Below are 27,435 nucleotides of genomic sequence, written 5' to 3'. Positions count from 1 at the left end.
CGGCTTAAATTGTTTTAAAAAATAGAGTGAAACAACATGCTATGTTTATGTCCCAAAAGAGGAGTTTTTGACGAAGAACTGAGAAAGCACGATAAATGTGGTTTTGCAGTAGCATGCAAAGTGGTAAGCATGGAGTAGTTTTGTACTGTGAATTTATGTTTGAAAAATTGTAAATACTCATTATAAAAAGAAAAATCACTCAGCCACACATGAAAAGAGTGAGCTCTATAACTACATATTGGCTGTAACTTGAGTGTTTCCCAACAGGAAACTATGGGCCAAAACCAGACCCCCTAGAACACTGTCCCACTGGCTTCAGCTTAAGTCACCAGAGATTGCAGCTGTTGTTGATGTTGTGATTTACAGTAGCCAGCAGCGAATCCCATGGAAGGCAAGAATGAAAGCTGAACAGCAAGAACACTGCTGTGTCTTTATAAATTCAGCTTTGTGGCTCAGATACAATAAAGCACATTTCCTCTCATTCTCCTCCAAAGCTACTGGCAAAACACCGAGGACAACAGGAAGCAAATAGCAACAAGTGGATTTCACAGACTAGGAAACTCCACATCTGGTGACGTGGCTTCCTGCCACCTGGTCCTCCTCTAAGAACAGAAAACCATCATTCTTTGTCTCCTAATTTTATTTTTGAGATCATGACACAGAAGTTTCCTTGCATCCTTGAAATTTATTAATACTTAACAACTTAAGAAGACCAAGCTTGACTGTGTATTGCCCATCACGATCACATGATCACAGTGATCAATGACCCCAGGCATTGTTAGGACCCTACTCTTGCACCCAGCAGTTCTGGAATGGACATCACATTTGCTTTTAAGACAAACCCATAGCAAAGATAGCCCATACTATCTTTCCAAGGAGACCACGAGTTTCTCAAAGGCAGAGAACATATTCTAACCATATCCACTTTCTCTTTGATCTGAGGATAATGCATGCATTAGGGTAGGAATTCAAATACTGGTTCCCTTCACATTCCTAAAAATGTTAACTCACCAGACTTCCATGTGTACCTGGATTCTACGTAAACAAAATGCTTCCTGTGAATTTGTAGGAGCTGTGGTGATTCAGGTAACTGAAGGAGGTCTGTGGATGCAAAGGTGGGAGACAGAGGCAGGAACGAGAGAAGAGCACACCAGGCTCTTTGAGCTCTGCCCTGGAAGATCTGCTTCCTTGGGGAAAGAGCCCTGCAGGATGTCTCTTGTGCCAGGTGGGTTTCAGAATACAGGAAGTGAGAGAACCTGGGATTGGCACCTGTCAGTTGCATGCCATGCCCAACACTGATGCTGGCTATGTTCTGTCTCTGGCCTAAAATGGACTCCCCCATCTTCTTGAACCTTAAGAATACTAAATTGAGTTCTTTAGGGAGTAGCATTTAGAAATGTGAGAATTTTCATGGCATCCTTTATCCTCAAGACAATGTTCCAGACACTCCTCAGGAGCTCATTCAAGGGGGTTGAAGGGGGAGTAGCTGACGCTTTGGCTTTGCATAATCTCATAAATTGAAGTATATATAGCATTATATTTAAAAAGTTTCATTTTGCTAAAAAATGCAAAGTGTTTCTCTATTCTATAGAATATAATTAATTTTTAATGCCTCCTGTATGACAAGTGGGAACACAAACTGCAGTTTTCTCTCCAGCTGTGTATAGGTTAGCAGGGTAAGAACATGTATATGTTCAGATCATTACAGTCTAAGGCAGATATGGGAAGGCCCTGCTTTAAGTCCTCATAATCTAGAGCCTTCCACAGTCACTGAGGGGTGATAAGCAACATCAAGGGCATTGTCTTTTGTTGTCTGGGAACTAACCTTTGGTCTCTGTCACATCATACTGGGTTCAGTGAGGCTCCCCGTGTGCGTCAGGGACAGGAGAAGCAGTAGGATGCTCCGTCTGGCTTCTTGCGCTAGCAGACAGGACCCGGCCGTTTTTGCCTTATTTAGAAATATACTTGTTTTATTACGACACTGACAGTTTGTTAGCACAGAGAGAGACAGAGAGGCTCACAATGTTTGAGTCCCTTATCTCGCATTGTTTATGTTCTTAAAATAATTTCATTAGCCTAATAAACAAAAGCATGTTGAATTCATAAACAAAGAGAGCTCAAAAAAATTAAATGTCCCCAAAGGCAAAAAGAATAGAAAAGTCAAATCATTCCAAGTCATTCTCTCACCCTCTGTTTTGCATATTCCTGCAAGCTCAGTCCCTAAGAGCCAAAGGGACTTCTAAAATATGTGTTCATTTCCTCATTTTGTTAAGATTTCATGACTGGGTAGTACTCCATGGTATACATACACCACATTTTATTACAGGGTGCAGTGCGCACTTTCTGGGGGATGGGCATGCTTGTAGCTCTGACTTGGGTGGTGCAAAGGCAATACAGGTAACCAAAGTGTTTGTACCTCCATAATATTCTGAAATTTTAAAAAAAATTTGCTAAAAAAAAAAAAGATTTTAGTAGGACCTTGGAAGCCTTCTAGATGAATCAATATTTAAACTGGTGCTATTAATAGATGCCATGACTGTGTCCACCTTCTTAAATGACTCTCTAAAAGGATAAATTGGAAAAGAAAGCCAAATGTAGGGTTATATTTTATAAAGCAGTTTTAAATACATGGATTGATTAGGTTTTAAAGCAGGAAGAATTTAAAACTCTAAAGCTAAAGAGAGATTTCTGAAAGAACAAAAAGAAAGAAGGGTTACATAATTCCGAGTTTACACAACATAAGCAGACTCTATTATTTTAATCATTTATATTATTAATGTCTCTGACATTTTATTGTTGCAAACTCTTTAACCCATAAATGACTGGGAGCAGTGTCAGTATATTTATACTCATTACCCCTGCAATGCACTATTGTCTCTGCACTTCAATAACATAAATGCAGTTTATGAATTATGGGTGTAAATGTAAACCAATGGAATACAAATTATTGTGGGGACAAATGTTCTATCTACAAGTAGTTATGTATTTTATACAGTTACTGTTAGCTAACATGGTTTAAACATTAATTACATGGTAATGATATACTAAGAATTTCAAGTGGATTATGTCTTAATCCACCATAAACCTATGTGGTAGATACAACTGTTCCTTCATTTTACAGAGGTTTGGAGTTTGCCCAGTGAACATGGCTGGAAAGTGGTGGAGCCAGCTGTGAGCCCAGCCTCTCTGACTCCAAAGACTATTAACTCCCACAGGGCAGTGTGGGATGGTGAAGAGTTGGCATGGGGATATGATTGGCTGGAATATTAATACAGCAATGGTTATTAGGAAAGCTGGTGATTCACCATTGTTTTTGACATGTCTCAAATTTTGCCTGATAAATCCCTATCCCCCATATCAGTCACAGTTCAAATCAGATAAGCAGATTCACTGGGAGGTAATATATGTATTTTTGTGTATATATATAAAATATATATGTATATATATACACGGACGCATATACATTCGTACACACATTTTGTATCAATCTCTGTAAGGCTGTTGTCCACAAGGCAGGCTGTGGGGAAGCAAGGACGAGCTGGGGCCCACAAGCATGAGCTGGAACCCATGAGGACAGACTGAAACTCGGGTCAATTCTTGCTGCCTCTGGCTTTGATAGCGTAGGTGTCCTCCAGGAAAAGCTGGTGCCCTTTGTCACAGAGTTGGCCCAGGAGTCAGAGGGGCTGGAGCAGGATCGGGGAAGGAGGAGTGGTTGCAGGCCTGGCTGTTGCCCCACACCAACAAAATGAGCCAGTGACAAGCAACAATCTGTGTGAGCTTCAACAAAGCTGCTGCTTTAGTTCCAGCCTCCAGATTTTTCCACAAAAGTCTTTTTTGTACCCTACTCTAAGGAGAAACATGCAGGGGAGGAAATTCTGGGAAACGTAGTTCTGTTTAGGCAAGTTGACACAAAGCCACCACACCAAGATGCACTAAAGGTGCAGAGAGGCATGGAGCATGGCTCCTGCCTTCAAGAGGCCAACCATCTGGAGGTGTTAGAGGAAAGAGAAACATGATTAGATAATATCAACACAGGTATTACAACAAGTATTGTGCTAAGTGCACCCAGAATGCAATAGGAGCTCACAAAAGTGGCCCACCTTACCCAAGCTGGAATTTCAGGAGAGCTTTCTGGAGGATGTGGTGTGTAAGCAGTCTTAAAGAATGAAGTAGGAGTTGGCTAAGAGAAGGATTAGTATGGATTTTAAGGTGGAAGGGGGTAGAAAATAAGTATTAAGGTCTATGGTAGAGGTAGGATAGAGAGATTTATAAGCAGTAATTGTGGGAGGCTGGGAGTAGAAGGAAAAGATGTTGGAGAAGTTGGTGTTGCAAATCCTGGAAAAGGTATGCATGGCATTCTAGGTAGCTTAGACTTCACTGTCTTGTAATTAAGCAGCAATTCAAGAGTTATACAACATGAAAATGAAGTGGTCATTGAGGTGATCTCCAAGATAACCACCTCACTGGCTTTCTTCCCTATACACGTATACTGCTCAGCACATTAAAAGGTAGTGTCCAGCATCCCTCCCCTTGAATTTGGGCTGGCCTAAGCACCTGCTTGACTAAGGGAAGATAACAAAAGTGACATTCCAAGATTAGATCTTAAGAAGTCTTGCAGCTTCTGCCTAGGTTTCTTGGAATGCTTACTCTCGGAATATGACGTCTCCTCTTAGAAGCAAACTTCCATGCTGTCAGAGCCTAAACCACATGAAGATGCCACAGGTATTGCTCTGGTCAGTCACCCCAGCTGAGCTCCCAGCCATAACTATAATGTGCATTGCTATAATGAATGTCTGGCCAAGTCAAGCCTTTAGATGACTCCCATTGCCAGTCACCATCTAAATGCCACTGCCTGAAATACCCCAAATTAGAATTATCCCCCATAAACTCCCAGAATTTGAGGGATAACCATAAATTCTTTTAGACATCCAGGTTTTCATGTGGGTTGTTAAATAGCAATAGATAACCAGAATTGCCATGTTTATGTTTTGGGTGGCTTTTTTTTTTTTTCTTCTTTTTTGAAAGGATGGGGGAAAGACACTTCTAATACAGCTTATTGACTTAAAAAAGATAAAATGAAAGTAGGGAGACCTGGTAGGAATCCATTGCCATAACCAAAGAAAAAGATATGAGAGCATAAGCCTGAAAGTCTCAGTTTGGATAAAGAAGAAAAGCTGGATTCTAGAAACAGGAAGCAGAATTAATAAGCTTTATGACAACTAAAGGGTGAAGGAGAGAGGAAGAGTCAAAGTGTTCTGTGTTTTTCTTGTGCACCTGGGTGGAAGCTGGCCATTTCAATCACAAAGACCTAGGATATTGAAGGGGAATCAGATGGGGTAGAGGAAGGATTATTGTGAATTCAAAGAGATGTCTAGGTGTGTGGTTAATTTTATGCATCAACTTAACTGGGCTATGGGATGCCCAGATAGCTGGTAAAACATTATTTCTCAGTGTGTCTGTAAGGACGTCTCAAAAGAGATCATCATTAGAGTCATAAAACTGAACAAAGAAGAACTACCCTCACCAATGTGGGTGGGCATCATCCAGTTCCTTCAGTACCTGAATAGAACAAAAAAGCAGAAGAAAGGTAAATTCTCTCTCTCTCCCTCCATCTTTCTGCTTGAGCTGATACAACAGCCTTCTCTTGACCTAGACATTGGCACTCCTGGTTCTCAGGCTTTTAGACTCTGACTGGGCCCTTTACCATTAACCCCCAATTCTCAGGCTTTTCTATTTGTACTGAATCACATCATTGGCTTTCCTAGTTCTCCAGTTTGCAAATGGCACATCATCTGCTGGACTTCTCAGCCAATCCCTACAATAAATCTATTTTTTACCTATCTATCTCCCCATCCATCCATCCTATTGGTTCTGTTTCTCTGGAAAACCTTGTAGGAAATATGGAGATTAACAAGTTCAAGAGAAAGTTTGGTTTAGGAGGTCTTTGCACTCATGAAAGACCATGAAAATGGAGAAAATAATTCAAGGAGAGGATGCGAAGTGAATTATGAAATAGACCAAGGATGAACCTCTTGAGTAAACCTATACCCAAATCCTCTTCCGTAGAATAACTGCATAAACTTGGGCAAACAACCTGACATTGCTCAGTTTCCACATTCCAAAAAATGGATTTCAGAGAGAATTAAATGTGATAATGCATTCCAACTACCTGGCCCAGAACCTGGTATAAGAACTCAGTACAGATTGGAGTTGGTTATTATCAGCATCATCATCATATCATCATCACTCATGTTGAAGGGATGGTGGGCTGCTAAGAAATCCATGAAGGAGATGAAGAACTATTAGGGAAGTGGGAGGGAAAGGAGAAAACTGTCACAGAGCAAAAGAGTGAAGAGCCTTGAGAAAAAATCAGGAGTCTGGGAGACTGGAATGTTCTCACTGGAGCTGGCAGTGCTCAGGTTGTTGAGGACCTTGATGAACTTTTGATAAAGTGATAGGAGTAAAGGAAAGCTGAGGTGAGATATGAAGCTGAGGGAGGATCTGAGGGCTCATAGATTATTCTTTCAAGAAATTTTTCTGGAAAAAAAAAAGAGATGGTTGCTGCCAAAAGAGAGTAGCAGGATGCAGGGAATTTTTATTAGTTTATTTGTTCTTGCTGTTGTTTACATGCTGTTTTTTTGTTTGTTAAAGAGGGAGAGTTGTGAGTATAAAAGGACCTAGAAATAGAGAAAAACAGGAGCAGATTCATATGAAAGCCCCTGACTGAGAACAGAATTGAGCCCTGCACTGGTAGACTACAAGCCGGCCCTTTCTTTGGTTGGCAGGCTTCAGGGAGCATAATTTGGAAGTGGATATTAGAAGAGGCATAATAATGTGAAATTCAGCTACTTAGTGGGGGAGGAAACTTTGCATATTATGAGGCAGTTATGAAAGTATTTCCTTCCTATGGGCTTAAATGGCATTGCCTCTGAGAATTAATGTTTGTCCTCAGGAGGTAGGTGTGGGCACTGATTCAGCAGTTACTACCTAGATAACAGTGGTTTATATGCCATGTAACCCCTCAACTCACCTTGATAGGCGAGATGTGGAGCCTGAGTTAGGAGACCCTACAGCCCCTGACACGACGGGAGGTGGGGGTAGGAAAGCATCACTGGCCACAATCCACACTGAGTGCCCTAGGCAGGCAGAAATGGCCTGCTGGAGTTTTCAGGGGGCAGGGAGGTGGGGCAGGTAAGAGACAGATTCTGGGATGCAGTATCATGAAAAGTGGTTAGATCTCCACAACTTAGTTTCTAGACTAAATGGAATATGCATCTTCCACCCTATTCCTCCCAGTAATTATAACAAAAAGCTCTGCACAAAATTCATAAAGCAACTGACAGAAGACTCTGAAGGTAGAGGAAAAGAAATAGACTGGCCAATTCCTTCAGACTCAAGGAACTGTCCAGCAGAGAGTATCCTGGGGGTTTTTTGGTTGTTTGCTTTGTTTTGTTCATTACTTTTTGCCTCCTATATATGGCAGCCTGGACTCTGAAGAGGCCTATAGCCCAGAAACACAGACAAATGGGTGCAGATTTAAAATCACAAAGTCTTCCTTTTTTTTTAGCCAAAAATCGTTTTGACCATATCTACCCTACTAAAGGCAAACAGCACACACACAAAGCCTAATCCCTCTCACCTCACCAGGTGCTGCTGTTGGGAGGCTGTGGATGGAGCCCACTCATCCGTCTTTCCTCTTGCATTAAGGAGACGGCACCCCTCCCTCTCCCAACTAGACAGTGGAGGAGGATTATGTGATTTTCTAAATCTGTGTATGAAATTCTGGGCAGAACTCTGAGTGCCCTATGCACAAAACAGTCAGGAAACAACACAGCAAAAGGTTTCAAGGGTCAGAAAAACTAAACACTTGTCTGAAACACTGCCTGGCTTTCAGATTAGGTAGGGGTCAGGAAAGCACCCAAGTGGGGCAGACCGGACTAGGACAGCAAAGGCTTTGAAAACGAAATGGAAATTTAAACCACAGCCCACAAAGTGGACCAGAACACGCGTTTTGAACTTACCAGGTCAACTGCCTACTAAAATCAAAGATTTAAATAGGAACCAGAATAATATAACATAATATACTCAAAAAGTCTAGGATGCAATCCAAAATCTCATCATACTGAGAACCATAAAAATCTCAACTTGAAAGAGAAAAGATAATCTTAAGCACTGAGATGACACAGATGTTGAAATTATCTGGTGAGAATTATAAATCATTTGTTATACACGATGCTCTAATTTTAAAGCAATTATAAATGCTTAAAATGACAAAATAGAAAGTCACAGCAAAGAAATAGAGAATGTAAGGAAGAACCAAATGAAAATTTTAAAACTGGAAAATACAATAACCAAATTATTTTTTTTAAAAATCACTAATTGGGCTCAATAGCAGAAATTCATAAGGAAAGACCAACAACCCCACAGAAAACTGGGCAAAGGATATGAAGAGTTTATAAAAAAGGAACTACAGATAACTCTTACACATATAAAAAGATGTTCAACCTCACTCATAATAAGAAAAATAAACATTAAAACTACACTGAGATACTGGTTTTTATTAATACCTGTCAGAATGGCAAAACCCAAAGTGTGAATATACACTATAAGAATGTGGAAAATTCTCATAGATTGTTTGCGAGCATCCAGAAAAATTTGGTTGTCTCTCTAAAATCCACAAACCATTTGGCCCTGTAATTCTGCTTTTAGAAATTTATCCTATAGAAAACTTGCATAGGATGATATGACACATGTGTAATATTATTCCTCGCTACATTTTTGGTAATCACAAAGGACTAGAAACAATTTAATGCCCATCAACTAGTTTAACACTAGTTAAATTAATTCTCATACACCCATACAATGGAAAGTTACAAAACTACAAAAAAAAAAAAAGAATGAAGCCCTCTCTATAACTTATTACCATAGGATAAATAAAAGGAGAGACAATGATCTATATTTGTATGTGTGTGTACATGCACAATGAAACTTTGCAAGGACAGGTACCAACAAATGGCTGCCCAGCGGGGAGGGGACAGGAGGGATCTGGATGGTATGCCCATGAATGTGTTCTGGTTATTGAAACGTGAACATACTGCCTATCAAAATAAAGCCAATAAAAACAAACACACAAAGAAAGAACAGAAATAGTCCTTAATGTCCTATGCTAGGGCTTTATCATAGTGGTCCCTTTATGTCTGGATGAGGTAAACCTAGCCAGTGTTTCAATTAACATGGCTTACCATTAAGCCAATGATATTAAGTGACCTAATATGAGCAGGGGATATTGTTTCATCTGTTGCCTTCCATGGTGTCCACGAAGAACAAGAGCCCCTGAATCAGCAGGGACACTGGTTAGGATGAAAGCGTTTTATCGTGAACACTTTCTCTTGGTGGCCTGGGCTGTGGGGGGCTTGAAGTTTGCCTCCTTCCGCCTCGCAGCTCCCCCACCTTCCTGCTTTCTGCTCATCACATAGGCCTCCCTGCGTGCTCTGAAAAGATTTCCTTTCTGGAAACACCATAAGGCTGATGACTAGTCACCCAGCTCCTGGTTCTCCGGTTCTGCATGTATAGTTTCCCAGGGAAACTGGGCAGAGCACATGAGTTCTTCCATTTCCCTCTCATCTTCCAGGCACCCAAAAGCAAAATCTCACAAGATTGACACTGAGTACCTGTCACATGGGAAGTGCTTCCTCCCCTGGCTCAGGAATTTGGTTTTGGCTTTTGTCAGGGTCGCTCAGCCCTCATTGAAGGACAGAGTTTGAGGATGGAGGTCTCTCCTCAGACACCCCTGACCCTTACTACACAGCCACAAATGCCATCACTTTCCATAAGAGGATCAAGTTGCCTTTCTGAAATCACAAGGAGTCACTGATGTGAGCTGGCTTTCTCACCAGGGCACATGTGGCCAGCGCAGCTGCTCCCATCTGTTACTCTGTCTGACGCACGGGGACAGCTGTTGAAGGAGCATGCCTCTTTGTTCCACTGAGCTCTTGGTTTAGCCCAACTTTTGAATCCAGGTGATACTCCCTAATTGGCAAACAAAAGCCACAGGAATAAGGCAAAAAAGACTGGTCCTTGCAGAGCCTGGCTCCAGTCATTTAAAATGAAATCAATCTCACTTCTCCCTTTTCCCCTCAGTGTTCTGAAATAATATTTGAAGTCCTGCTTGCTCTCTTTGGAGAACTGCCAATGACTTTGAGGCATGTAGTGAAGCTATATTTCAAGAGACGATTACACGCAGGACTTTTGAAAAGTGATTCTCACTGAGGAATAATATACAACATGGATTTAATAATCTGCCATGCTTCTCTTAGAAAACTCTTATTTCCTTTCTCCTCTGTAGAAGGAATCTCTCTTCCATAGAAGTGATTGTTAGTCTATGGTGGTTTCTTAAGTCTGTAAACTATTATCAATGGTGAGTTTTGAAAGAAACAAACTGCACGTGTTCTTAGATGTTCTGTTTTTGCCATTGACTACAGTAAATGTTTTCAAGAAATCTCTCTCCATGTTTTTTGAATTGAAAAATAATGAAAAAAATTCTTGTTATTACATTGAAGTCATGGGTGAAATGTATAGTCTTGCAGAAAGAACGACAAAAAACCCACTTGACTGTTTTCCCCATCCTGACTACAATTATATAACCAATTATCAAGTTTGACACACTCCCCCTTCCACAATCTGGAGAAATGCCGTCCCTCTTTTTAAAAAAATATTATAAATTTTTTATTTCAAAATACTAAGGGAGTACAAATGTTTTTGCTGTAAGGGTACACGATATAATGAAGTTAGCATTTTTAATGTTGCCCGTCACCAGAATACTGTTCCTTGTACTCAATAGGTAAGTTTTTATTACTCAACCCTTCCCCCTTACTGGTTTCCAATGACCTTGACATCTCTTTGTGTCCATGTGTAACCATCATTTAGCTCCCAATGGTTAGTGAGAACATGTGGTGTTTGTTTTCCATTCCTGAGATATTTCACTTAGGATAAGGGTCTCCAGTTCCATCCAAGCTGCTGCAAAAAACATTATTTCATTCCTTTCTGTGACTGAGTAGTAAGTACTTCATGGTGTATATATATACATACACACACACACACACACACACACACACACACACCACATTTTCTTTAGTCACTCATGTATTGATGGGCACTTAGGTTGATTCTGTATCTTTGCAATTGTGAATTATGCTGCAATAAGCATTCGAGTGTGTCTTTTTGATAAAATGACTTCTTTTCCTTTAGGTAGATACCCAGTAGTGGGATTGCTGGATCAAATGGTAGGTCTACTTTTATTTCTTTGAGCAACCTCCACTTTGTTTTCCATAGAGACTATACTAATTTGCAGTCCCAACAACAATATATAAGCATTCCTTTTTCTCTGCATCCATGCCAGCATATTTTGTTTTTTGACTTTTTATGGCAATTCTGACAGGAATGAGGTGATATCTCACTGTGATTATAACTTACATGTCCCTGATGATTAGTGATGTTGAACATTTTTCATATGTTTCTTGGCCATTTGTCTATCTTCTTTTGAAAAACTTCTGTTTCTGTCTTTTGCCCACTTTTTTATGAGGCTTTTTTTTTTTTCTTTCTGATATGTTTGAGTTCTTTGTAGATTCTGGATATAAGTACTTTGTAGGATGAATAGTTTGGAAATATTTTCTCCCATTCCATAGGTTGTCTATTTACTCTGTTATTTCCTTTGCTATGCAGAAGCTTTTCAATTTAATTAAGTCACAATGATTTATTTTTGTTGTTGCTGTATTTGCCTTTAGGGTCTTAGTCATAAATGTTTTGCCTAGGCCTATGTCTAGAAAACTTTTTTCTACCTTTTCTTCTAGAATTTTAATGGTTTTATGCCTTACATTTAAGTCTTTAATAAACCTTGAATTAATTTTTGTATATGGCAAAAGATAGGGGTACTGTTTCATTTTCCTGGATGTGGTTTTCCAATCTTCCCAGCGCTATTTATTTATTTTTGTTGTTAAGACAGAGTCTCACTTTGTTGCCTGGGCTAGAGTGCTGTGGCGTCAGCCTAGCTCACAGCAACCTCAAACTCCTGGGCTCAAGGGATCCTCCTGCCTCAGCCTCCCGAGTAGCTGGGACTACAGGCATATGCCACCATGCCTGGCTAATTTTTTCTATATATATTTTTAGCTGTCCATATAATTTCTTTCTGTTTTTACTAGAGATGGGGTCTTGCTCTTGCTCAGGCTGGTCTTGAACTCCTGAGCTCAAACAATCCTCCCGCCTCGGTCTCCCAGAATGCTAGGATTACAGGTGTGAGCCACTGCGCCCGGCCCCAGTGCTGTTTACTGAATAGGGCATACTGTTGCCAGTGTATGTTTTTCTCTGCTTTGACGAACATCAGTTGATCATAGCTATATAGTTTTATTTCTGGGTTCCCCATTCTGTTCCATTGGTCTATGTCTCTACTTTGATACCAGTACCATACTGTTTGGTTACTATAGTCTTGTAGTATAATTTGAAGTTAGATAATGTACTGCCTTCAGGTTTGTTCTTTTTATTTAAGATCATTTTGGCTATTCAGGCTTTTTTTGGGTTCCAAATGAAGTTTAGGGTTATTTCTTCTACATCTATGGAATATGACATTGGTATTTTGATGGGAATTGCATTGAATTTATAAATAATTTTGGGCAGTATGGACATTTTAATGATATTGATTCTACCAATCCATGAGCAGGGGATGTTTTCTCATTTGTTTGTGTCATTTACAGTTTCTTTTATCAGTGTTTTGCTGTTCTGCTTGTAGAAATCGTTCACCTCCTTCACTAAGTATATTCCAAAGTGTTTTATTTTCTTTGTAGCTATTATAAATGGTATTGAGTCCTTGATTTGACTCTCAGCTTGACTGATTTTGATATTATAGAAATGCTACTGATTCACATACATTGCTTTTGTAACCTAAGACTTTGCTAAATTTATTTTTCAATTCTAGGAGACTTTTGGTGGAGTCTTTAGGGTTTTCTAGATACAAGATCATGTCATCTGTGAACAGAGATAGTTTGACCTCCTCTTTTCCAATTTACATGCCATTTATTGCTTTCTTTTGCCTAATTGCTCTGGCTAGGATTTCCAGTACTATGTTGAATGGAAGTGTTGACAGTGGGCACCCTTTTCTTGTTCCAGTTCTTAGAAAATGCTTTCAGCTTTTCCCAGTTCAGTATGATGTTGGCTATGGGTTTGTCATATATGGCTTTTATAATTTTGAGGTATATTCTTTCTATGCCTAGTTTGTTGAGAGTTTTTTATCATGAAAGGGTGCTGGATTTTCTTGAATGCTTTTTCTATATCTACTGAGATGATCATATGTTCTTTGTTTTTTCTTCTGTGTATGTGGTGAATCACATTTATTGATTTGTGTATGTTGAACCATTCTTGCATCCATGGGATGAAACCCACTTGATCATGTGGATTATCTTTTTGATGTGCTGTTGAATTTTGTTTGCTAGTATTTTCTTGAGGATTTTTGCATCTATGTTCATGAGGGATATTGGTCTGTAGTTTTCTTTTTTTATTGTGTCCTTTTCTGGCTGGGTGTCAGGGTGATACTGGCTTCACAGAACGAGTTAGGGAGGATTCCCTCCTTCTTGATGTTATTGAATAATTTCTGTAGGATGAGTACCAATTCTTCTTTGTAGGTCTGGTAGACTTGGTCTGTGAATCCATCTGGTCTGGGGCTTTTGTTGTTATTGTTGGGAGATTTTTTATTTCTGCCCCAATATTGCTGCTCATTGTTGGTCTATTCCACATTTCTATTTCTTCCTGATTCAGACTTCAGAGGTTTTGTGTTTCCAACAATTTATCCATTTCTCTAGGTTTTCTAGTTTGTGTGCATAGAGATTTTTGTAGTATTCATGGATGACATTTTGTATTTTTGTGGTATCAGTTGTAATGTATCCTTTTTCATTTCTGTTTGAGCTTATTTGAGTCCTGTCTCTTCTATTTCTGGTTAATCTTGCTAGTGGTCTATCAATTTTGTTTATTTTTTCAAAGAACCAACTTGTTTAATTGATCCTCTGCATTGGTTTTTGATTTTCATTTCATTTATTTCTACTCTGAGCTATGTAATTTCTTTTCTTCTTCTGACTTTGGGTTTGATTTGTTCTTTTTCTAGTTCCTTGAGGTGTGACATCAGGTTGTTAATTTGTGATCTTTCTGTCTTTTTGATGTGAGCATTTAAGGCTATGAATTTTCCCCTTAGCACAGCTTTTCTTGTATCCCATGGATTTTGAAAGCTTGTGTTCTCTTTGTCATTCAGTGCAATGAATCTTTTGATTTTCATCTTAATGTCATCAGGAATCCAAGGATTATTCAGCAGCAGGTTGTTTAATTTCCATGACTTTCTATAGACTTGAAAGTTTCTGTGAGAATTGATTACTAGTTTCTTTCCACTGTGGTCTGAGAAGATACATGGTATGATTTTGGTTTTTCTGAATTTGCTGAGACCTATTTTGTGGCCTAAGATATAATCAATATTAAAAAATGTCCCCTGTGCTGATGAGAAGAATGTGTATTCTGTAGTTCTGGGATAGAGTGTTCTGTAAATGTCTGTTAGTTCCATTTGTTCCAGAGTCCCATTTAACTCTAATGTTTCTTTGTTGATTTTTTGATTCCAATATTTGTTCAGTTCTGTCAATGGTGTGTTGAAGTCCTTGGCAATTATGATGCTACCATTTATTTCTTTGCTCAGATTTAGTAGAATTTGTTTTATGAATCTGGGAGCTCCTGTGTTAGGTGCATATGTATTTAGGATTATTATGTCTTCTTGCTGAATTGCTCTGTTTATCATTACATAATAACCATCTTTGTCTTTTTTACCATTGTTGATTTAAAGTCTACTTGATATGAGAATGGTTACACCTGTTCACTTTTCATTTCCATTTGCATGGAATATTTTTTTCCATCCCTTTGCCTTGAGTCTATGAGAGAGAGTCCTGTGAGATACAGGAGTTTCTTAGAGACAGCATAGACTTAGGTTGTCTTTCTTCATCTGTTCAGCCAATCTATATCCTTTAAGTGGAGCATTAAGACCATTCACATTTGGTGTTAGTATTGAATTTGGGATACTGTTATATTCATCATGTTGAATGATAACCTTGTTTTGTTTTCACTGCTGTACTACTGTTTTGTAAGAGCTGTGAGCTTTAACTTTTTGGTGTTTTTACACTTGTGGGTATCTATTGTTGTGTTCCATATATAGTGTACTTTCAAGTATTTCCTATAGAACAGGTCTAGTAGTAATAAATTCTCATTGTGTTTGCTTGTCTGGGAAAGTCTTTATTTCTCCATCATTTATGAAACTTAGTTTTTCAGGATACAAAATTCTTTCTTGGCCATTGTTCCATTTAAGAAGACTAAAAAAATGGGTTCCTAATCCCACTGGCTTGCAAGATCTCCTCTGAGATGTCTGCTGTTAGTATCATGGGCTTTCCTTTGTAGATTAGGTGTTGCTTTCATCTTGCAGCTTGTAGAATTTTCTCCTTCACTTTAACTTTGGCCAGGTTGATGACTACATGCATATGTGCATATGTATTTAGGATTGTTATGTCCAAATAGGACTTTGAGATGTCTTACTTGCCATGAATCTTTTCAGTGTTTGTTGACCATCTTGTATCTGGATATCTGAATCTCTAGTGATACTGGGGAAGTTTTCCTCAATAATTTCCTCAAATAGGTTTTGCATACTTTTTACTTTTTCTTTTTCTCCTTCAGGGTTGCTTAAAATTTCTATATTGGCTTATTTCACATAGTCCCACATTTCTCTGTGGGATTGTTCATTCTTCTTTATTCTGCATCTTTGACTGACTGGGTTAGTTTGAAAATCTTGTCTTCAAGCTCTGAAATTCTTTCTTCTTCTTGGTCTAGCCTGTTGTTAAAGCTTTCTGCTGTATTTTGGAATACCATAAATGACTCTTTCATTTCTTTAAATTCTATTATATCTATTCTTATCCTAAACTCTCTTTAGCAAGTTTTTCATTTTTTTTTTCATGTCCTGAAATATTTTAGCTTCTCTGTGCTGGTTTTCAACTTGCTTATCAGTCTTATTCATCTTATTTGCCATCCATATTCTGAATTCCATTTCTGAAATTTTAACAATTTCCTTTTGGTTAGGGTCCATTGGTGCAGATCTATTGTGATCCCTTGGGGGTATTTCATGTTGCCAGAGTTCTTTTGCTAGCTCATTCTCATCTGAAACCTCTTCTCTCATCTCAGGGAAGATAGGTTTGTGGTTCACCTTTTCTCCTTTTCTGGTAACTCTCCTACTTAGTGAGAAGTCCCTAGATGGCACAAATTTGTCCTGCACTGGAATATTGACCCAGCAGGAGTGGGACAGGTGCACTGAAAGCCTGTAATACAACTATTCTGCATTGCCCTGTTCCCTCGTGGTTGTCACAGTCCAAACTGCTGCTAGAGGATTTTCGTGTGGAGTGGGGAGTTGGTCCCCAGACCTCTGTTGGACACTCAGATAGAAGCTGGGCAAGTCCCTCTCCAAGGAGGGAGATTGCTCTGCCCATGTCTCCCTGCAATGGTGGCAGTGCCAGCTGCACAAGACTCTCTAGCCAGTGGCTGTGGGTGTCAGGGCTGCAGGTGTTCACTCCACTCAGGACATGGTGCAATGGTGGAACATGACAGCAGGCAGTTCATGGCTAACAGGTCAGTGGCATAGCACTGGACCTCAGGCATGACATCAGGGAGCATGTGGGACCATGGGGTGGGAGACCAAGTGGCACATGGAGCTAGAGGCAGGGCCTCCAAAGAGCACACAGGACCATAGGTCTGTGCTGCCAGGTGGCTGGGGTTCTTTCCCCACACAGGTCATGCTGAGGCTATTGCCATGCTGAGGCTATTGCCATGAGACTTCTTGGGTGGCACTGACACCTCTGTTCAAACTCCCCAGTGGAGTGTCTGCTCTCCCTACTCCCTCCCTGGCCAGGCAGGAGCAATGTGGAGGCAGTGTCAGCAAAACCAATCTCTGTGTAGACTGGACACTCTGACCCTGAGAGCTCAGAATGGCATCAGTTGCAGTGACCCTGGAATTTGCTCCAACCAGATCCCTGATCAGTATAGAGGCCTGGGGTGGTGGTGGTGGGGGTTCTCTCACAGCTTGGATCACAGTGCCCATGAGGGGAGTGGGGAGCCCCAGGGTTCTCTTCTCTGACCCTTCCCCATGTGTGGGTGCCTCCCCCAGTTTCCTTCCAATCTTGCTGAGTAGATCACCTCATTTCCCTCTCTTTTACTTAGAATATCTCTTTTTGCTGCTCTGATAATTTACAATATTCTCTCCAAAAAGATCCATCCATGGGTGGGCATTCACTTGCAACTTTTAATCTGTAGCAGTGCGTGCAGGTTGCTTCTAGTCCATCATCTTGCCCAGATTCCCAATAAATATATTTTAATTATATAATCATTATATTGATGTATCATTATAAAATGTTCATTAAATACACAAAACCCCATAGTGTTGCCTGACCAACTCCTCTGTAAACTAAGTGTGACATATATGCTTCCAGATCTTTTTAATACACAAATATTTATATATTTGTATACAAGTATTTATGTGTATATATAATTATTATACAAACATAGAAACATAAATTTTAATTTTATGATTTTCTTTTGCATATATGGAATCACATTGTACATATTATTACACAACTCGGTGTTTAATTTAATATCATGGTGACATTTTCATTTCAGAACATGAAAATTAACTGTTCTTTGGAACTACTGTGAAGTGTCCCATCCTATCTATAAATCACAATTTATTAAGCTCTTCCCCTATACATTTAGATAGTTTCCAATTTTTTCGCTATTACAAATGATGTTTCAGTGGACATTCTTGTACAAAGCTCCTTGTGCACATGAGTATTTTCTAATAGGAAATATCTAGATATCAAATTAAAAACAAAACAAAACAAAACAAATTTTTACGTCAAATAATTCATGTTTTTATTTTAAAAGATGCTGCTAAATAGTAATAGTTAAGGCTAAATAATATGTGACAAGCTCTATATTAACTTATATAATCCTCATAATTGGTGATTAGGTAGTATCATTACCCCTACTCTGAAGTTGAGAATGCTGAGGCACAGAGAAATGAAGTAACTTGTCCAACGTCACACAGCAGGAAATAGTATAACCAGAATTCAAATGCAGGCACCTAGCTCCAGAATCTATGCTCTTGGCCCTACACTAGGCTGCTTCTTTCTAATATGCAAGTGTACAGATATGTATATTATAAACTATATGCAAATATAGAAATTAAAACAGATGACATAAATTAGGTAACATTTTAAATTTATTAATAGTCAAAAGCTTTTTCTTTCAATAAAACTATTGTTAATAGTAATCTTCTAGTGAGAATAAAATGATTAAATATGCTCCCTTTTTACAACATTTGACTCTATACTTTTTCATAAAGTTGTTCAAAACTCTGATTCTAAGTTCAATTTATTGTCTGTCATAGTTCAAAATGTTACCTCACAAAGTACATCATTGGCCATACTGACTAAATAGTAATTTTCATTTTTAATCCTATCCACCCATTAGTGAAAACCTTTTCCTAAAATTTGGCCGGTAGATGTGCATTTTCCCATATATCAGTATATTTTCCTTGAAATGTAATCAGAACATTTCACTTTTTTGCATTTTTAACAAGTTGGATTTAAAAGTTTGGTAGCTTGTTTCCAGTACAGCCATCGTGAATCCTTCCCTTCCTGTACATGTAAGCCATTGCACTATCAAGAGGTGGAGTTTGTTCTTCTGGTCTCTTTTTTTTTTTTTTTTTGAGACAGAGTCTCACTTTGTTGCCCGGGCTAGAGTGAGTGCCGTGGCATCAGCCTAGCTCACAGCAACCTCAGACTCCTGGGCTTAAGCAATCCTACTGCCTCAGCCTCCTGAGTAGCTGGGACTACAGGCATGAGCCACCATGCCTGGCTAATTTTTTTTTTTGTATATATATTTTTAGTTGGCCAGATAATTTCTTTCTATTTTTGGTAGAGACGGGGTCTCACTCTTGCTCAGGCTGGGTCTTCTGGTCTCTTGAATTTTGGCTGGTTTGTGACTGCTTTAGCCAATAGAAAATGGTAAAAGTGATGCTGCCTAACTTCTGAGACTTGGTCCTGAGAACTCCTTCACCTTTTGTCCATGTGTTAGGATTCTCCAGAGAAACAGAACCAGTGGGATATACAGTCGTCCCTTGGCATCTTAGGGGACTGGTTCCCAGACCTCCCAAGGATACCAAAATCATTGGACATTCAAATACCTATGTCAAATGGCATAGTATTTGAATATAACCTATGCATATCCTCCTGTATACTTTAAATCATCTTCAGATTACTTATAATACTTAATACTGTATTCTTTTCTGAATGTTGTCTATCTGTGGTTGGTTGAATCTGTGGATGTGAAACCCACAGATATATGAAAAGTTTGCCATCTGTAAGCTAGGAAAGCCAATGTTGTACTTAAAGGGTCTGAGAACCAGAGAGCCAGTGGTGTAGATTCCAGTCTGAGTCTGAAGGTCTAAGAACCAGAGTCACCAAGGGCAAGAAAAGATCCCAGCTCAAGCAGGCAGACAAAGTGTAAATTCAACCTTCCTCTGCCTTTTTTCTATCCATGCCCTCAGCATATTGGGTGATGGTCATCCACACTGGTGAGGGCCATTTGTTTACTTAGTTCACCAATTCAAATGCTAATACCTTCCAGAAACTCCCTCACAGACACAGTCAGAAATACGATTTAACTAGATATCGGGGCACCCTGTGGCCTACTGAAGTCAACACGCAAAATTGACGATCACAGCTTGAGAGAGCCAGTTGCTGTATATGAAGTCCCGCTACCCAGAGATTGCCATGCTGTGAGGAAGCCCAGACAATCTATGTGCAGAGAGAAGGAAAGAGATGCCTGGCCAGGCCCTGACTGTTCCAGTCATCCTGGTCTAGACACCAGACACGGTGTGAAGATAACTTCAGCCTCACTCACCATCTGACTGCAGCTGTAGGAGAGACCCCCAAGTGAGAACCATCTCCCTAAGCCTGTCTGTACCCAGAACTGTGAGAGGTAATACAAAATTATTTTAAGCCACTTAGTTTTGGAGTGATTTGCTATGCACCAATGAATCTAGAACAGAATTCTACTGAAACACCACATTTGGAAGACTTTACAATAGGTTAGAAAATTTTATTCCCACACTTGCATTCAAGTGTGCAGTTACAAGCATTTTTTATGAGTATACACATAAAGTTTTTGCAGAGCCATGATAATAAGAAACATTTTTAAACATCCATTTCCAAAATGCTCTTTCATGGACAGAATTTTCTGTTTTAAAAGGACTTTTCAATCACATATTATTTAAAATGACTTTTCCTAATAACATCAGATTAAGTACAATTGTTTTTTCCCCGAAACTATCTGCTAAGTGACATGCTACTAATTAGGGTTGTCATCACTGAAAAAGTCAAATTTTTTATTACTTGTTATTGCAAAATAGTTTTGAGAAGAATACAAAAAGCCTTTGAACACTTTGCATAGATTCCTTAACTGTTATCATTTTACCACGTTTGCTTTATCAGTCTCTCTAAAGATGCACACATATTACTTTTTAATGAATAAATAAACAAGTTGTAGACATGATGTGCCTTTATATCTAAATAGTTCAGTGTATGTTCCCTATAAGCGAAGACATTCTCTTGCAAAATCACAGTGCAATGATCAAAACCAAACTTAACACTGATAGAACATTGTTATCTAATCTATAACCTTTATTCAAATTTTCCAGTTATTCCAGTAGTGTCCTTTTATTTTTTAAATAACAAGTACCATAGTTTAAAAATGTCCTTTTTAGTAAAAGATAACAGTAAAAAATTCATTTAGGGTCTAATCCAGAATCACACACTGCATTTAATTGGCATACCTCTTTTATCTCCTTTAATTTAGGATAGTTCCTTAATCTTCCTTTGTCTCTCATGACTTTGCTGTTTTTGAAAAGTTCAAACACTTTGAGTTTGTTTCCTCATGTTTGGAATCAGATTATGCATTTTTGGCAGGAATACCAAAATGCATCCTTCTCAGTGCATCTCATCAAGGGGCACATGATGTCATTTTGTTCCATTACCAATGATATTAACTTAGATCACTGTGTTTAGGTGGTCATGTTCCTCTACTGTAAAATTACTATTCATTTCCCCTTTTGTGTTTAATAGTATTTTGAGGGGAAATACTTTGAGACTATATCAATATTCTGTTCCTCATGAAATATTTACCCACAGTTTTAGAACCCATTAATGATTTTTTCCTTGAATCAATTATTACTCTGATAATTGCCAAATGGTAAGATAATTGTGCTTGAGAACTTATATTTTTATAAAATAAAAATATATGAGTCCTAATTTTGATAATTATTTTAAACATTTTACATGGGATAATCAGTGAACTTTTTAGTTAAAGAAGTAATTTACTATTAAGAATATATCTTTCCATATTCACATTTTCTTTAATGAGTCACAAAATGTTGGCGCTCCTGAATTTCATTTTTAAGATAATAGCTAAGAAATGCCATAAGCCAAAGCATATTAGACATTTTTCCTTTCTATTTATAATACAAACCTCCCATATGGCATAATGTAGTCTAACGGATGCTTCTCCATACCTTTGGCAATACCTTCTAGTCATCTTCCAATAATATTTGCTAGCAAAGAAATGTATTTCAGCTTGTTTCAAAATTATTTTGTACAATAATTCAGCTATACTTTTTACCATAGAGTGAAAAACAAATATATACTTTGATCTTTAGTTATTAAATAAAGATGTCAAGAGGTTTTAAATAATTATTATTAAGTGTATAAAATTTTGGAAAATAATGTAATGAGGTGTCATTAATTTGAATATCTCTAAATATTTCTATAGAGTTTTGCCTTCTTGCTTTGAAAGATTAGTTATTAAATGTCTTATTCATTATTTTGATATCAATATGCTCATTAACTCTTATTAGTCATTCAAGATTCTTATCTTTAGAGTTATTTGCTAACATTACTGCATCTAAATCTAATTTTTCAATAATCTTCCTGATAATTTTCCTGGTTTTCACCCATTCTTTTGTAAGATCTAGTTAGATTTGTGGATTTGTGGGATTTTCCTTATATATACATTCAATTTTCATTATTTGCAGTAGCTACTTTCTACAAAGTTGCCACAATGAGTTAGGAAACACTGAGCCATTGTTCCTAGGGGAAATACAAGGTCAGGTTCCTGAGAACTTCTGCTCACAATATTTTTATCAACCAATCAATATATAGCCTTGTTGAACGTGTGTTTCTGCTTAAAGAAAAGACACCTCATTTAATATACTCACGGCCAACAGCATTATAACTCATGTCTGAACAAAGCTGTCTGACACACGTTGTCTCCTCAAGGCATAGCACAGCCTTCTTGCACTTAGGACCAAGAGATAGCACATCAGCACCGCACTTTAAATAGTACTTGACCAATGAAAAGCACAAAAATGTGGAAAACATGGTACTAAATAGCCCCTGAAAAAGACACTTCACTTACAGTACGGGAGCTGAAACAAGAAGGCAGAGTGTCAACTTATTTGACTTCAGTTGAGAATATGCAAGTCTGGTGACTCATATATTTCACCGCTCTGCACATGTCTGCAAACTACCACAAAAGTGCTGTGAGTATTGATTTGGGGATTACAAATAAATTTCAGCAAGTAGGCAAATTCACAAATATGGAATTCATGAATAACAAGAATGACAGTATTTGTAGAGCAAAACACTCAAACCAGAAATAGAAAACGTTATATCTTCTTCTTTTTAGTACTTTTTTATGTTTTTCTTATTTGTATTATTTCCTACCGACAGTGTCTGTGCATTTGTTGAACTCATTGTCCATTTCCTGAGGACTTGTTTAGTTCAAACTAGATAACTCAGTCCCTCGTTCTGCCTAACTAGGTATCTGTAATGTGTAAACTACACTGTACCCATCATCTAAAGGGAGTAAATGAGTGCAGGCACCATAGTGAATCCTTTTCTTCCCCCCCAAATACTTCACATACACTGCACGATGCAACATAGATCAAGTGATACAACAGTGTCAATCCAAATAGTAACTATTACAAAGCAAATTTCCTCATTAATTTATTAGATGAATGTAAGTTTACATAGAGACTTTGAGAGTTGAAAAGGAAGGTGAGAAATTTGGAAGTTTCTTCCTAATATTCTTGATGGTACCAACCTAACCCAAGAGAGGGAACCAAAGGCCACAGGCAGTGATGGAGTAACAGGGAACAAATTTACCCATCAACCTGAAACAACTACAAATCTAAACAAAACATGTATAAAACTGTTTTCAAGACAATCAGGCAGAAAAAAAGAGAGAGAGAGAGATAGTAATCTAAGAGAGGGAAAACAAATGAGGTAAGCTCTATGATGGCCCCAGCTTAACACCCAGGGAAAGTTTCCAGGCCATGGTGCATGGAGAGGACACTCAGGTGGGGCCCAGCAACATCCCTGGGTTAAGAAGACATAGGTGGGAGTCCAGGGAGGCCAAGGAGTCTAAAGCTCACAGAGAGGAATACCAGAAAGAGAACTTCCAAGAGAAAGATCTTCAAAGAACTGCAGATAGCCACCCCAATCTTCAGCTCAGTGCTGATTAGGATATGTGTATAAAGAAATTATCCAAGCACAGGGAAATAACCAACTGAAAGGATTAGAGGGAGCAATCCCTAGAGCTTCCACAGGCGGGGAAAGATTTCTGTTTCTACTAGCCAGAGTGAAAAGCCTCACACGCCATGGAGCACTGTGGAGAGTCCTCAGAAGGGTCTTGCCTCAGTAGAGGGCAAGATTAGCCACAGACAGCACACTAGTATGGTTCCACTTCACAAGACTGAAAAACAAGGCCCAAGAGGATCAAGCTGTTTTTTGGTTTTTTTTTTCACTAAATGCATCCCAGAATAAAGTTCAGAAATATTTATAAGAACACAAAATTTTCCAGGACCAACAAGATACAATTTATAACATCTGACATGCAATAAAAAGTTACTAAGCATGCAAAGAGACAGGAAATTACAACACATAATGAGGAAAAAAACAATGAATCAAAACTGACCCAGAAATGACACAAATGATAGAATTTGTAAACAAGGATATTAAAGCACTTACTATGTGTTTCCAATATTCAAGAACTAGGCAATGATTGAAAATCTTAAGTACAGACATGGAAAATATAAGAAAGATCCAATTCAAAGAGCCGGAGATGAAAACTATAATGCCTGTGATGAGACATACACAGGTTGGAATTAACATCAGATTGAATATTAAAGAAGAAAAAATTAGTGAACTTGAAACTATCCAAATGAAACACAAAGCAAAAAATACTGAAAAAAATTAACAGAGCATCAGTGAGCGAGGGAACAAGTTGAACTCTTCTTATGCATAAAATGGAGAGAGAGCAGAAAAAGCATTTGAAGAAATACAGGCTAAAAATATTTTGAATTTGATGAAAAATATAAAGCCACAAATCCAAGAAGTTCAATGTACTCCAGGCACAGAAAACGTGAAGAAAACCACATGTAGACACACATGATTAAACTGGTTAAAACCAGTAATATATGGTAAATCTTAAAAGCAGCTAGAGACAGTAAGATGACAGCAGATTTTACACTGGAAGCAAGACCAGACAGAAAACAGGAGAGAATCATTCTTAAAGGACTGAAAAACAACATATTTCAACCTAAAATTTTTACCCAGTGAAACTACATTTAATATTTCAAATTAAAGATATTTTCAGAAATGCAAAAGCTAAAAGAATTCATCACCAGCAAACCTGCATTACAAGAAAGTTTGTAGGAAGTCCTTCAGGCACTAGGAAAATAGTACCAGAGAGAAATACGGAACTACTAAAAAAAAAAAAAAAATGAAGAGCACCGGAAATGGTCATTACATGGGTGAATATATGGGATATTTTTCTTATTACTTAAAGCTCTTTAAAATGTAATTGACTGCTTAAAGAAAAATAAAGATAATAACAGCAAAGTGTGTGGTTTGTAACATGTGTAATAGGAAAAACCTACGGCCACAGTGCAGGACGGGAGGGAGGAAATGTAAGTCCACTGAGTTATAGCTGATAAGTCAGCAAATGAGGGGTCTCATTTGTTCCCATTTTAATTTTTGGAGGTGATTGAGTGATGACACAAAGAAGCCAATGCCATATTTTAAAAATTTTTATTATTTACACTTCCTGAGAAGAAGGAGCACGTGGCATCATGCAGGACCAGATGAGGAAGCACCACTGCTGGCTAAGAGGCAGAAAGGAGAGAGGGGAAAGCTGAAGCCAGAGCCTGTGCTGTGATTTCCCTGGGAAAGGCAAGGCAGGGCAGGGAAAAGAGCTGATAGGCTTTGGGGCATGGGAGCTGTCCCTAGCTGTCTTTTACCTACCCCGGGTCGATTTAGGGCAGGAGAAATGCTGGCTTAGTGGGTGAGAGTTAGATAAAGAAAATGGTTAGGAATGTGGACTCAGGATTGGCTGGTTTGTATATGAAAGGCAGGATCCCAACAAGTTGTCTCTAGGAATTAGCCAGCCCTGGGATGGGCAGTCTCTCCCCAGCCAGCAAAGTCCCCAAAGATGTCAAAACATCATAAAATATAAAAAATAAAAACGATGGTTAGCACAGGAGGTAAAGTGAAATCATAAAAATAATGAAGCCAAAAGAAGGTGGGGGAAAAAAAAGGAAAAGCAAACAGAAACCAGATAGCACAAACATAAAACAAATGGAAAGATTGTAGTTTAAATCCAAATATTTCAATGATGGTATTTACTGTAAGTTGTCTAAACATCCTAATTAAAAGACAGAGATTCTCAGATTGCAAAAAGTGAAAACTGAGCTACATATACTGACTTCACAAAATTTACTTTAAATATAAAGACACAAATTGATTAAAAGTAAAAGGATTGAAAAAGATATGCCATGCCAAACATTAATCAAAAGAAAGCTAGAGTGTCTATATTAATATTAGACAAAGGCAATTTCAGAGCAAAAACTATTACCATTTTAAAGGAGATCATTTTGTAATATTTAGGTTATTAAGTATGAAATGTCTGATTTCCTTAAGTACTAAGTTTGACAGATGATATTTCTGACATTTTACTTTGACATTTCTTGTTTTATTTTATTGTGAAGGTAAATTCTCAGTCTTTCAAACGCATGTTTTGGCTCATGATTATCTTTCAAATTTTTTTTACTGAAATTAGTCAAAAGTTCGTGTTATTTTCTAATATGAGTTCTGTCATGGAACAAATGCAGCACAGATAGCTTGAAATGTCAACGAAGTGTTTGGGAAGGATGTGGCTAATGAGTGCACAATATGTCAATGGTTTGAGAAGTTCTGTTGTGGTGATTTTAATCTTGAAAATGACCCACATGGGCAACCTGAGACCAAGGTGAATAATGATGAGATGAAAGCTGTAGTGGAAGCAAATTAATCTCAATCTACATGTGAATTAGCAGCAGGGTTTGACGTTACTATTCCAACAATAATGGAAGATTTGAAATAAATCAGCAAGGTAAACAAGCTGGATAGATGGGTTCCACACATATTAAATGAGTGTCAGAAGAGAAATTTTCTCAAAGCTAGCCTTTCTTTGCTGTCATAACATAAAGGTGAGCCATTTCTACACCCACCATATTGTTACATGTGTTGAAAAATGGATTACTTTTGATAATCGCAAATGTTAGACACAATGGTTGGATAAAGATGAAGTACCAAAACATAGCCCAAAACCAAATATTCATCAAAAAAAGCTAATGGTGTCTGTTTGGTAGTCCAGCGCTGGTATCATCCACTATAGCTTCATGAAACCTGGTCAATCCATTACAGGGTATGTCCACTGCAACCAATTGGACAAATGATGAGGATGTTTGTGATTATTAAGCAGCCAAGATTTGTCAATAGAAACTGGCCAATCCTCTCACAAGACAATGCTTGACCACATGTTGCACAAACAACACTGCTCAAACTGCAGAAGCTGGACTTGGAAACTCTCTGTCATCCACCATATTCACCAGACCTTGCACCACCTGACTACCACTTCTTCCAGACTTTGTACCACTTCTTGCAAGGAAAAATATTCAATTCTCAACAAGCTGTGTAAAATGCCTTTCATGATTTCATTGCTACTCGCTCTCCAGGCTTCTTCGCTGCTGGCACAAACAGGCTACCATTAAGATGACAAAACTATGTCTATAGTTTAGGTGCATGCTTTGATTAATTGTACTGATTCTTGTTTGAGACATAATAAGCTAAACTTTTAATTCAAATTGGACATTTCATATTTAATGACCTAAATAATAAAGGGATCAATTCATCAAGAGGACATAACAATACCAAATGTTTATGCACA

General features: G+C 38.2%; 1 long non-coding RNA gene across 1 annotated transcript in view; it reads left to right on the top strand.

Moving 5' to 3' along the window:
- Positions 1 to 27,435, top strand: part of LOC123646114 — a 44,627-nt gene that overhangs the window by 1,421 nt on the left and 15,771 nt on the right. The window lies entirely within an intron of this gene.

This window comes from Lemur catta, chromosome 10 (assembly GCF_020740605.2).
Source record: "Lemur catta isolate mLemCat1 chromosome 10, mLemCat1.pri, whole genome shotgun sequence".
Taxonomy (NCBI): domain Eukaryota; kingdom Metazoa; phylum Chordata; class Mammalia; order Primates; family Lemuridae; genus Lemur; species Lemur catta.
The sequence above is the reverse complement of the archived record's forward strand: the minus strand, read 5'-3'. Positions and strand labels throughout refer to the sequence as shown.